This window comes from Arachis ipaensis, chromosome B3 (genome assembly GCF_059453495.1).
Source record: "Arachis ipaensis isolate K30076 ecotype BB chromosome B3, ASM5945349v1, whole genome shotgun sequence".
Taxonomy (NCBI): domain Eukaryota; kingdom Viridiplantae; phylum Streptophyta; class Magnoliopsida; order Fabales; family Fabaceae; genus Arachis; species Arachis ipaensis.
The window spans coordinates 101,302,350-101,315,903 of NC_142438.1; the positions used below are offsets into that span (position 1 = coordinate 101,302,350).

The following is a 13,554-nucleotide window of genomic DNA, read 5'->3' on the forward strand; positions in this document are numbered from 1 at the left end:
GTTCAACGAATGGGTCCAGCTGCACATTTTCTATGAAGGGCTCTCTTATGAGTCAAAGAAGGCAGTAGACCATTCATCTGGAGGATCCTTGAACAAGAAGAAGACCATTGAGGAAGCCATAGATGTTATTAAAACAGTAGCAGAAAATGACTACTTCTATGCTTCCGAAAGAGGGAACACAAGAGGAGTGATGGAGCTAAACAATGTAGATGCTCTGTTGGCTCAAAACAAGCTCATTACCCAGCAGCTGGCTGACCTCACCAAGAAGATGGAGAGGAACCAAGTAGCAGCAATCTCATCTTCATCAACAATCCAAGAAGGAGTTAATGAAGAAGCAGAGGGGAGTCAGGAGCAAGCCAACTACATTGGGAATTCACCAAGGAAAAACTATGATCCATACTCCAAGACTTACAACCCTGGATGGAGAAATCACCCAAACTCTGGGTGGGGAAGTGAGCAAGATCAAAAGCAATTCACCCAGAGGACATCTCAACACCCCCACAACAACACTTCTCCACATACTTATCAAAACCAAAACAACACGTTTGCTCCGAATCACTCATCAATTGATGACAAGCTCTCTAAGATCGAAACCTTCATTGAAGGAATATGCAGAGACATTCAAGACAGTAAAGCATTCAGAGAGGAAGTGCAGTCAAACATGCAGAATCAAAATGCTGCCATCACAAAACTGGAGACACAAATCAGCTATCTGTTTAAGCAGCTTCCTAACCACAATTTTTGCTATGATGCCCATTCAAGCAAAAGGGAGGAGTGTCAAGCTATCACACTTAGGAGTGGGAAGGAACTGAAGGAACATCCCCAAAAATCACAAAAAGAAGGCTCAAATGAAAAGGAAGAAGAGCAAGATGGAATGCAACCCCCCACGCCAAGTTTGCAGAAAGAAAAAAAGATACCCCAACTGAACGTCTCAAGAGCTCCATACCCCCAGCTATTGAAGAAAAAGGAAGATGACAACCAGTTCTTGAGATTTTTGGAAATCTTCAAGAAGCTACAAATCAACATACCATTTGCTGAAGCCATAGAACAAATGCCACTTTATGCCAAATTTTTGAAGGAGCTAATGACTGAGAAGAGAAGCTGGAAGAACAATGAGACTGTGATACTAACTGAAGAGTGCAGTGCTATCATTCAGCATAAACTACCTCAAAAACTGAAGGATCCTGGGAGTTTTCAGATCCCTTGCATTATAGGAGAAATCACAGTAGAAAAGGCTCTTTGTGACTTAGGGGCCAGCATTAATTTGATGTCAGTAGCTATGATGAGAAAGATGAAAATTGAGGAGGCTAAACCAACAAAAATGGCTCTACAACTGGCAGACCGGTCGTTCAAATTTCCTCACGGGATAGTGGAGGATTTGCTAGTAAAAGTAGGAGATTTCATATTCCCAGCAGATTTTGTGGTGCTGGACATGCAGGAAGACGCCAAAACCTCCATCATTTTGGGAAGGCCATTCTTGGCCACTGCTAGAGCTGTCATTGATGTTCAAAAGGGTGACCTCACCCTGAGAGTACACAATGAAAAGATGACATTCAATGTGTTCAAGGCCATGAGTTATCCACCGGAACAATTGGGGGAATGCATGAGGTTAGATGCACTTGAGGATGAAGTGCAGGAGAATTTTGAAGAAGATGAACCTGAAGAGAACGAGAGATTGGTGGAGGAAGAATCTGAATCAAGTGAAGAGGTAGCTACAGCAGAAATACATATACCAGATGCACCAAAGGAAGGGAACGAAAAATCAGAAGCACCCAAACCTGAACTCAAAGCATTGCTACCCACTCTCAAATATGCATATCTAGGAGAAAATGAAAACTATCCAGTGATCATAAATTCATCCCTCAGTCAAGATCAAGAGGACGAGCTACTCAAGGTGCTGCGGGAGCATAAGGATGCCATTGGATGGACCCTTGCTGACTTGAAGGGAATCAGTTCAGCCATATGCATGCATAAAATACTATTGGAAGATGATGCCAAGCCATCCATTCAATCCCAAAGAAGGCTGAACCCAATCATGAAGGAAGTGGTACAGAAAGAGGTTATGAAGCTTTGGCAAGGAGGGGTCATATACCCAATTTCGGACAGCCCTTGGGTTATCCCCATACATGTTGTGCCAAAGAAGGGAGGGATCACTGTAGTTACCAATGAGAAGAACGAGCTCATACCTACAAGGACCGTCACAGGATGGCGGATGTGCATAGACTACAGGAAACTCAATGAGGCTACACGAAAGGACCATTTTCCCCTTCCATTCATGGATCAGATGTTGGAAAGACTTGCAGGGCACGCATATTATTGTTTTCTCGACGGTTATTCAGGATATAACCAAATAGTGGTTGATCCAAGAGACCAAGAGAAAACCTCATTTACCTGTCCGTATGGAGTGTTTGCCTATAGGCGCATGCCATTTGGATTATGTAATGCCCCTGCAACTTTCCAACGCTGCATGCTTTCTATCTTTTCAGATATGATAGAAAAATTCATTGAAGTTTTTATGGATGATTTCTCGGTATTCATAGATTCTTTTCCTAGTTGCCTACATCACCTCGCCTTGGTATTGAAAAGATGCCAAGAGACCAATTTGGTCTTAAACTGGGAAAAATGCCACTTCATGGTGACAGGAGGAATAGTCCTTGGTCACAAGGTCTCTCACCAAGGCATTGAGGTTGATAGAGCTAAAGTAGAACTTATTGAAAAACTACCCCCACCTAGTGATGTCAAGGCAATTAGGAGTTTTTTAGGGCATGCTGGTTTTTACAGAAGGTTCATTAAAGATTTTTCAAAGATAGCCATGCCCTTAAGCAATCTCCTTGTATCTGATACACCATTCATCTTTGATGAAACATGCATGCTAGCATTTGCACATTTGAAAATGAGGTTATCCTATGCTCCTATCATCTCCCCACCTGATTGGAACCTACCATTTGAATTGATGTGCGATGCATCTGATTTTGCAGTTGGGACAGTGTTAGGACAAAGGAAAGATAACCTAGTTCGTGTGATATACTATGCTAGCAAAGTCCTTAATGAAACTCAAAAGAATTATACCACTACTGAAAAGGAGTTGCTAGCAATAGTTTTTGCATTTGACAAATTTAGATCATACCTCATTGGTGCTAAAGTGATTATTTTTACAGATCACACAGCACTTAAATATTTGTTTGCCAAGCAAGAATCAAAGCCAAGACTAATAAGGTGGATCTTACTGTTGCAGGAATTCGATATTGAAATCAGAGACAAGAAAGGAGTGGAGAACAAGGTGGCAGATCACCTATCCAGAATCCCCCATGATCAAGGTGGAGAAAATGATACAAATGTGAATGAGATCTTCCCTGATGAGCAGTTGATGACAGTTCACAAAGCACCATGGTTCGCAGATATTGCAAATTTCAAGGCAACTGGGGAATTACCCCCAGGGATCAATAAACATCAAAAGAGGAAGCTCATGAATGATGCAAAATACTTTGTTTGGGACAAGCCATATCTCTTCAAGAAATGTTCAGATGGAATTCTTAAAAGATGTGTTTCGGAAGAGGAAGGGAGAGAAGTCCTGTGGAACTGCCACGGTTCATGCTATGGTGGGCACTTTGGAGGGGACAGAACTACAGCAAAGGTGTTACAAAGCGGATTCTTTTGGCCCACCCTTTTCAAGGATGCCAAGGAACTAGTAAAAAGCTGCAATGAATGCCAAAGATCTGGAAACCTGCCCAAAAGAAATTCCATGCCACAAAATTTCATCTTCGAACTGGAACTGTTTGATGTGTAGGGAATTGATTTCATGGGACCATTCCCAACCTCATATGCAAACAAGTACATCCTGGTAGCAGTGGATTATGTTTCCAAGTGGGTAGAGGCTATTGCAACCCCAACTAATGATAACAAGGTAGTCATGAACTTCCTCAGGAAGAATATCTTTAGCCGGTTTGGAGTCCCAAGAGCCCTCATCAGTGATGGAGGGAGCCACTTTTGTAACAAACCACTAGAAGCTCTCCTCTTACGATATGGGGTAAAACACAAAGTAGCCAAACCTTACCATCCTCAAACAAGTGGGCAAACTGAGATATCCAACAGAGAGCTGAAGAGGATCCTGGAAAAGACTGTGGGCGCATCTAGAAAGGATTGGTCGAAGAAGTTGGATGATGCTCTTTGGGCATACAGAACAGCATTCAAAACTCCACTTGGAATGTCTCCATATCAACTAGTCTATGGGAAGGCTTGTCATTTACCACTGGAGCTGGAACACAAAGCTCTTTGGGCTATCAAGATACTAAATTTTGACAGCATTGCTGCTGGTGCAAAAAGGATCTTGCAGCTGCAAGAGATGGAGGAATTCAGGTCACAAGCCTATGAAAACACTAAGATGTATAAAGAGAAGGCAAAGAGAAAACATGACATGCATCTGGCACCCAGGAGTTTCGAAAAAAGGCAGCAAGTACTCCTTTACAATTCTAAATTAAGGCTTTTCCCAGAAAAACTCAAGTCAAGGTGGTCCGGACCTTTCATGGTTACAAAAGTATCACCATATGGCCACATCAAAATCACGGATGAAGGTTCAGAAAGGACTTTTACAGTGAATGGACAAAGACTCAAGCATTATCTGGGCAACATGGGGGAAAACCCCAGAGTAAAGTACCATCTCAAGTAATTAAGGACTCGTCGAGCTAGCGACGATTAAAGAGCGCTCTGTTGGGAGGCAACCTAACCTCAGGTAGTTTCACTTTCATCTTTATTTCAATAAAAATCACAAAGTTGTTTCCCCTGTATTGTAAGGAGCTAAGTTTGGTGTTCCACACCAGAACAATCCAAGAGTGATAGTGTAGTTCTAAGTTTGGTGTTCCACTAAAGGACATTGGTTAGAATTACACTCCACTCCAAAAGAACATTGCTAGCTCCATTCAATCAAGAGAAACCACTTATATGTAGTTAGACTTTAGGTGATCATTGCTTTGCTGATAGCAAGATATGAGGGTCTCTGTATATATGCAATGTTTTGTACTGGGCAAAGAACTAAGTTTGGTGTTCACACACCAAATTGAGTTCGAGAGGCACAAGCATGCATGTAAGCTAACTATGTCTCAAGTGCTTTGGGAACAAGCAACTTCCAGTAACCTTGCAAGAATCTTATAAGGAAATGGTGCACCTTCACCCAAAGAAGCGAGGCAGCAAAAACTAGGATGATGACAAAGAGAGAGGGGGACCAGAGATCATCACCCGAAGGTTGTATTGTTACCTAATTCCATTGTACTCAGAATTGTTAAAAGTTGAAAGTCCGAATGCACTTTTGATTTGTAGTTGCTCGTAGTTGAACCCCTTTTAAATTCTGTCTTTTAAGTTTTCCTTCTGAATAGGTCCATGATTTCTGGTTTAAATATCACTACATCATTCCCTTATTTACTTATAAGCTTGTCCATTTTAAATCAAATTAAAGAAGAGAATGTTTATATTTTTAAAAGACCAGAGTAGGGTTCCTAATGTGGAGGTGCATTCATTAATCTTTGGGGTAGTCATAAGTTAGCTAAGTTGGTTCAACCACAAGGCTAGGAGGACAACTATCTATCCTGAATACCTTGCTTTGAATACACTCATGAGACTAAGTTAATAACAAGATCCTAAGAAGAGAAAAGGAAAAGAACAATAGAAGTGAAAAACAAAAGAAAAAGAGTAAGCAATAAGGCTAGGCATCAATGGTTTTAAGCTTGAGGCAAGTGTCTGTGGTGCTCCTGTGTGAGGGATCTACTTGGATGAATAAGCTCTTAGGGGTGCTTTATTACTTGGTAACTTGGGTTAATTAACCCGGGATTATCAGCTGAAAATCCATTATCAAGAGTAACCCTCACTACAGAGCATTTAGTAACCTAAAGAGGTGCTGGACACCAAGGTCTCAAGAAAAGAAAATAAATAAACTATATGCCTGTGGTGTGTATGTATGGGGGAGAGACTTGAGGGAGTAAGTCCTTAGGGGTGCTTCAACACCTAGCACCTTGAACCAACTGGTTCGGGAGTGTTGGCTGAAAGCTTATCTTAAAGAGTTGTCCCCTTACAGAGCACTTAGCCTAAATAACACAAATAACCCTTGAAATAACAATAAAAGGATCAATGAATAAAAGTCTCATGAGATATAAACAAAGTAAGTGTTTAGGGACATGATAAAGGTCTGAAAGCCAGTAATGGAATGAACCTAAGTTGCTATGCATGAAACTACCATAAAATCAGTAATATGACTTCCACAAGGATGACTCATTCCTCTGGATACTCCATTCATCATTCTCTTGTTCCAGTACTTGCTTAGGGACAAGCAAGCTTTAAGTTTGGTGTTGTGATGCCAGGGCATCTTGGCCAGTTTCACTGACCTTTTCTTTACTGTTTTTAGGATAGTTTCATACATTTCTTTAGGAAATAAGCTAGTTTTGGGTAAATATTCACTTATGCCTTGATTCAAGCATACATTGTGCATTTTACATAATTTCATGAGGATTTTGCATAAGTTTAGTGACAAATATTATGTTGCATTACTCATGACTTGGACTAGAGCTTTGATGCACTTTATTGCTTGATTTCAGGACCAAAAAGGAAGCAAGAAAAGGGGAGGTAACTTGCAAGATTAATGAGAAAAGTGATTGCCAATAACATTCTCAAAAAGCCATCAATGCCCACGTTAGAGAGTCACGTTAACTAAGTTAACGTGAACTCTAACGTGGAGAAGAGAAGTTGAGCCAACGTTAGTGACACTTAACATTGTCACTAACGTTGGGAATTACTCATAAGTGGCCACGTTAGAAGCCACGTTAACCTAGTTAACGTGGCCTCTAACATTAAGGGGGGGAAGAGAAGCCAACGTTAGTGACACTCAACATTGTCACTAACGTTGGCCTATGGTGCAAAGTACCACGTTAACTCCCACGTTAACTTGGTTAACGTGGGAACTAACGTAAAGGATGAAGAGTTGTCGACAACGTTAGTGACACTCAACATTGTCACTAACGTTGAAGCAACCACACAACCCCCAAGAGTCACGTTAACCTCCACGTTAACTTAGTTAACGTGGAAGCTAACGATGACGAATGAAGGATGAGCCAATGTTAGTGACACTCAACATTGTCACTAACGTTGGGATGGCTAAAGATGGCTACGTTAGAGGCCACGTTAACCTAGTTAACGTGGACTCTAACGTGAGACCCAAGGGCACATTGGAACGTTAGTGACAATGTTGAGTGTCACTAAAGTTCTCGAAGGTTGGTAAGGACCACGTTAGAAGCCACGTTAACCTAGTTAACGTGGGCTTTAACGTGAAACAAGAAGGGGTACACTGGAACGTTAGTGACAATGTTGAGTGTCGCTAACGTTCTCGAAGGATTAACAAGGCAACGTTAAAAGCCACGTTAACCTAGTTAACGTGGGTTTTAACGTAAGGCAAAGGGGTGCATTGGAACGTTAGTGACAATGTTAAGTGTCACTAACGTTCTCGAACCTATATTCTCACTAAATATTAACACCCTTAACGTCCTGAGCTGAAGTCTCTGCCCACTTAGCACTTTCTCTCTGCAAGTAAAGCCAAGCCCAAATGAAGAAAAGAACTGCTTCAAACTCAAGATCCAAAGGCCCAAAACTTGAAGAGTAAACTAGAAGCTAAGAAGAGTAGTATATATTGGAGTAGCTTTGAATTGTAAAGAAGCTCTGGAGACTGGGAAAAAGAGAACTACTCTCTGTATTTTACTTTCTTTGCAAATTCTAGTTTTATGATGTATTCTCCATCTTTGTTTTCATTTTCAAGAGCTATGAACAACTAAACCCCTTTCATTGGGTTAGGGAGCTCTGTTGTAATTTGATGGATCAATACTAATTTTCATTATTCTTCTTCTATCTTCCCTCTTGATTTTACTTGAAAGCTTTCGATCTTCATCCAATTGAGTAGTTATCTTGGAAGAGAAGCTATTCAAACTTGGATCTCTTTTGAACCTTGGAAGAGGAATGAAGAGATCAAGCTAGAAATGCTTTCTCATGCTGGACCAGATTGGGTTTGGATAGGTATGTGACTATAGCCCTCTCAATACTTGATTTGGGAAATGCATGTGGTATAATCAATGACCATACTTTATCTCTTCTCATGAGCAATTGACCAAGGAAATGGATATTGATCAAGATTTGAGAGATTAAATTGCAAGAAATTGTAATTCAATCACTTAAGATTGCCAAGGAGATCAATGAGTGCATTGATTGAGGAAGAGATGAAAATGAACTTGATCCGGAGAATTGCAACATCTCTTAAGCCCAATGAACTCCCCATCTCTGATCTTACCCATTCTCTTTAATTTCTGCCATTTACTTTTATGAGCAAATCCCCCATTCCCATTTACAATTCTGCAATTTATTTTCAGTCATTTACTTCCAGTACTTTAATTCTAGCATTTACTTTTCTGTTATTTACATTCCCGCCATTTTATTTTCTGCAACTCTCAACCCAAATCCTGGATTCGCTCAACTAGAACATTCTTCTAATTAAAGTTGCTTGATCAATCAATCCCTGTGGGATTCGACCTCACTCTATTGTGAGTTTTTACTTAACGACAACTTCGGTACACTTGCCGAAGGGAGATTTGTTGAGAGACAAGTTTTCCGTGCATCACACCTCCGGCGGTCCTACATTTTCTCTTTCCTCTCCTTCTCCTTCTTTATTCTACTTCTCTTTTTTCACCTACATTCTCCATTACTTCCTTCTTCTTCTCAAGGTACTCTTACTTTCTCTTTTTCTTTGCTTTACTTCTTTTCTCTTCTTTCTTTAGTTGCATTTCTTTAATTGTTTTACTTAGTTAGCCTCTTGATCATACTTACTTGCTTGCTTGCCTTTGTCATTATTTTTCTATTTTTCATGGGTGTTATGGGTAGAGACTTCTTTTATATTGGTGGGTTAGTGATGCCGGGGCATTTTGGCCAGTTTCACTGACCTTTTCTTTACTGTTTTAGGGTAGTTTCATGCATTTTCTTAGGAAATAAGCAAGTTTTGGGTAGAATTTCACTTACATCTTGATTCAAGCAAACATGGTGCACTTTACATGGTTTCATGAGAATTATGCATGAATTATATGACAAATTAGATGATGCATGTCTCATGATGTGGATTAGAACTTTGATGTACTTTATTGCTTGATTCCAGGACAGAGGAAGCAAGAAAGAACCACGTTAGCAGCCACGTTAGTCTAACTAACGTGACCACTAATGTGGAATGGGAGCTAGCTTGCAATGTTAATGAGAAAAGTATTCGCCAATAACGTCCTCGAAGCCATCATAGCCCACGTTAAGAGTCACGTTAACTAAGTTAATGTGAACTCTAACATGGAAGAAAGAAAGTGGAGCCAACGTTAGTGACACTCACCTTTGTCACTAACGTTGGACCAAGCTCATATTGGCCACGTTAGCCTCCACGTTAACTTAGTTAACGTGGACTCTAACGTTGGAAAGCAAAAGAATGGCCAACGATAGTGACACTCACCATTGTCACTAACGTTGGACTAAGCCACTTTGAGCTACGTTAACTCCCACGTTAACTAAGTTAACGTGGAAGCTAACGTAGAGAAAGCAAACAATTGCCAACGTTAGTGACACTCACCTTTGTCACTAACGTTGGAATGAGCCACAATTAGCCACTATGCGCCACGTTAAGTTCCACGTTAACTTAGTTAACGTGGAAGCTAACATGGAGGGAAGGATGATGAGCCAACGTTAGTGACACTCACCTTTGTCACTAACGTTGGAGATGGCTATCATCACCACGTTAGAAGCCACGTTAACATAGTTAACATAGATTCTAACGTGGGAAGTAGGGGCATCTTGGAACGTTAGTAACAAAGGTAAGTGTCACTAACGTTCTCGAAGGATTGGCAAGCCTACGTTAAGAGCCACGTTAACTAAGTTAACGTGGACTCTAACGTAGGGTAAGGGAGGACTCTCAACGTTATTGAAAAAGGTGAGTCCCAATAACGTGTGCGAAGGACCAAGATTCAACGTTAGTGGTCACGTTGGTGCCACTAACGTTGAAGTTAACGTGGATCATCCATGGGTTAGGAACGTTAGTGAAAAGGTGATTGTCACTAACGTTCTCGAACCCACACTCTCACTTAACGTTAACGCCACTAACATCCTGAGCTAAATACCCTGGCTACTTCACGCTTTCTCTCTGCAAGTAAAGCTAAGCCCACTGAAGAGGATAACTGCTTCAAACTCAAGATCCAAAGGCCCATATCCAAGACTTGAAGAACCAACTAGAAGATCAGAAGAGTAGTATATATAGGGGTAGTTTTGAATTAGAGAAGAGCTTTTGGGGGGAGTTGGAAATTTGAGAATTACTCTCTATATAATTTACTCTGCACTTCTAGTTTATTTTTCAGAATGTATCTTCCATCTTTGTTTTCCATTTCCAGAGCTTTGAACAACTAAACCCCCCTTCATTGGGTTAGGGAGCTCTGTTGTAATTTGATGGATCAATATTAGTTTTCATTATTCTTCTTCTATCTTTTCTCTTGATTTTACTAGAAAGCTTTCAATCTTCATCCAATTGGATAGTTATCTTGGAAAAGAAGCTATTCATACTTGGTTCTCTTCTGTACCTTGGAAGAGAAATGAAGAGATCATGCTAGAAATGCTTTTTCATGTTGGACCAAATTGGGGTTGGAATGATATGGTGACTATAATTCTACCAACACTTGATTTGGGAATGCATGTGGTATAATCAGTGACCATACTTCATCTCTTCTCATGAGTAATTGACCAAGGAATTGGCTATTGATCAAGATTTGAGAGATTGAATTACAAGAAATTATAATTTGATCACTTAAGATTGCCAAGGAGATCAATGAACGCATTGATTGAGGAAGAGATGAAAATGAACTCGATCCGGAGAATGCAACATCTCCTAAACCCAATGAATTCCCCATTTCTAATCTTACCCATTCTCTTTAATTTCTGCAATTTACTTTTATAAGCATCTTCCCCATTCCCATTTAAGATTCTACAATTTACTTTCCGTCATTTATTTTCAGCTCTTTACTTTCAGCATTTTACATTTTCTGCTATTTACTTTCCCGCCATTTAATTTCCTGCAACTCTCAAACCGAAATTCTGCTTCGCTCAACTAGAACATTCCTCTAATTAAAGTTGCTTGACCAATCAATCCCTGTGGGATTCGACCTCACTCTATTGTGAGTTTTTACTTTACGACAATTCGGTATACTTGCCGAAGGAAAATTGTTGAGAGGCAAATTTTCGTGCATCAAGTTTATGGCGCCGTTGCCGGGGATTGATTTTGTATCAACAATGATTAGATTGGAGGATAACTAAATTGAGGATTTTTCTTTTGTTTGATTTAAGTTCATTTGAGTAATTTACTTTCTATTTAGTTATTTTCTTCCCTTTCCCCTACCTATTTTCTTAGTTGTTTACAATTCAGTCTGCTAACCCACTAACTATTTGATATATTGCATCACTCACACTAACAGTATTTCTGTAGAAATTACTTTCTGCATCTATTTCCTTGCTTGTGCCTTGTTGGTTGTATGACAGGAAGAAGAAGCGGGGCTTCAACTTCTTTTGATTCTGAACCTGAGAGGACCTTTCTTAGATTAAGGAGGGAAGCAAGAGGAAAGAGAGTAGTTAGTGCTGAGGAAGAGGAGGAGTACTTTGAACCAGATATGGATGAGAATATGGAGAACCATCATGAAGAAGAGGCTCACAACCATGGCCGAGAAGGTCCAGCACATCAGGCTGGGCAAGAGAGAAGGGTTTTGGGTTCTTACATCAACCCAAACCCAGGAAATTGTGGAAGCAGCATCCAAAAGACAACCATACATGCCAACAACTTTGAACTAAAGCCACAGCTCATCACCCTTTTTTAGAACAATTGTTCATTCAGAGGCAGTGTCCAAGAAGACCCCAATCAACATCTAACCACCTTCCTGAGGGTATGTGATACTGTGAAGTCTAATGGTGTTCATCCTGACACCTATAGATTACTTCTGTTCCCTTTCTCACTTAAGGACAAGGCATCTAAATGGCTAGAAGCCTTCCCAAAGGAGAGTTTAGCAACCTGGGAAGATGTGGTGAACAAATTCTTGGCAAAATTCTATCCTCCTCAACGGATCAACAGGCTGAGAGCTGAGGTGCAAACCTTCAGGCAGCAAGATGGTGAGACTCTATATGAAGCATGGGAGAGGTTTAAGGACCTGACAAGAAGGTGTCCACCAGATATGTTCAATGAATGGGTGCAGCTACACATTTTCTATGAAGGCCTTTCTTATGAATCAAAGAAGGCAGTAGACCATTCATCCGGGGGATCTCTGAACAAGAAGAAGACTATTGAAGAAGCCATAGATGTCATTGAGACTGTAGCTGAGAATGACTACTTCTATGCTTCTGAAAGAGGCAACACTAGAGGAGCGATGGAGCTAAACAATGTAGATGCACTGCTGGCCCAAAACAAGTTCATTACCAAGCAATTAGCTAACCTCACCAAGAAGATAGAGAGAAACCAAGTAGCAGCAATCACCACCTCATCAACAACCCAAGAAGGAGAGGATGAAGAAGCAGAGGATAGTCAGGAGCAAGCCAACTACATTGGGAATTCACCTAGGCAAAATCATGACCCATACTCCAAGACCTACAACCCTGGTTGGAGGAATCACCCAAACTTTGGGTGGGGAAATCAACAAGATCAAAACCAAGATCAGAGACGTCACAACCCCAACAACCATGCAGCTCACCAACAGTCCACACAGAGATCATATCAACACCACCCTAACAACACCTCTCCACATCCATACCAAAACCAAAACAACCCTTCTCACCCATCCACTCTCAACTCACCATCATCTGAAGATAGACTCTCCAGAATTGAGACTCTACTTGAGGGCATATGCAAAGAGATTCAAGATAATAAGGTATTCAAGGAGGAGGTGCGAGCCAATATCAAGAATCAGAGAGACACCATCAAGAGGCTGGAATTTCAAGTGGGATACCTCTCCGAGCAGATTCCCAAACCTACTGATAGCTTTCCAAATGACACAGAGAAAAATCCGAGAGGTGAAGCAAAGAAAGTCAGATGGGAAGATTGCAAGATGGTTACTATAAGTAATAAGGAGACTAAGGAAGAGCTGAACAACCCATTAGAACAACCTGAAGATACTTCAGCAGGAAAGCAGGGGGAGAATCATCAAGAAACCACAATTACACAGAAGGAGCTAACACAGAAGGAGCTGCTGAGACTCTATGCACCCTTTCCCCAATTACTAAATGACTGTGTAGAGAAGAGACTATACTCAAGATTTCTTGACATGTTTGCATCTCTCCATGTGAACATACCATTCATCAAAGCTCTCCAACAAATGCCCTCATACATCAAGTATATAAAGGAGCTGCTGACCAGGAAAAGCTCACTCAAGGGAAGACAAACTATAGTGATGAACAAGGAGTGTAGTGCTCTCATTCAACCAGAGCTGCCTACAAAGAGGAAGGACCCAGGGAGTTTCTACATCCCCTGTGCCATAG

At 40.8% G+C, this 13,554-nt stretch overlaps 1 non-coding gene across 1 annotated transcript; it reads right to left on the bottom strand.

Moving 5' to 3' along the window:
* Window positions 1-12,155: 12,155 nt before the first annotated feature.
* On the bottom strand, window positions 12,156-12,262 carry LOC148571804 (small nucleolar RNA R71). Its single transcript, XR_015908822.1, has one exon. It is a non-coding gene; the product is annotated as a small nucleolar RNA R71 (small nucleolar RNA).
* Window positions 12,263-13,554: the final 1,292 nt, after the last annotated feature.